The sequence below is a fragment of the Zerene cesonia genome, chromosome 23 (genome assembly GCF_012273895.1).
Source record: "Zerene cesonia ecotype Mississippi chromosome 23, Zerene_cesonia_1.1, whole genome shotgun sequence".
NCBI classification, from domain to species: Eukaryota; Metazoa; Arthropoda; class Insecta; order Lepidoptera; family Pieridae; genus Zerene; species Zerene cesonia.
Genome location: NC_052124.1, coordinates 2,993,533 through 2,993,973, shown reverse-complemented (window position 1 = coordinate 2,993,973; position 441 = coordinate 2,993,533).

Genomic DNA, 441 nt, shown 5'->3' with positions numbered 1-441 from the left:
CTTGAGTGATTGATTGTATTAATATAAATCAATCGACTAATAAATGTTTCAAATAATGTCCACAGAAAACGAAAATAAAGTGTATAATGGCCAAAGTGATGTACCGGTGGACAGGCTGCGGCGAGCTGCTGTGGGAGGAGCTGGAGGTGGGCGCGCAGCAGCTGCTGGCGCACGCCGCGCCCGTCGCGCTCTTCGGCATGCTGCATTACTCGCGCGCGCTGCTGCTCACCGTGAGTCGTGCGCGTGCGCCTCGTGCGGCGCGTGTCTGTACACTGCACGCGGCACACTGCACTCGGCACACTGCACGAGGCACACTGCACGAGGCACACTGCACGAGGCACACTGCACGAGGCACACTGCACGAGGCACACTGCACGCTCGCGACTCGCTTTATTGCACCGCTTGACAGCCGATCTCAATCCGATCAAGCGCGGCGCTCCG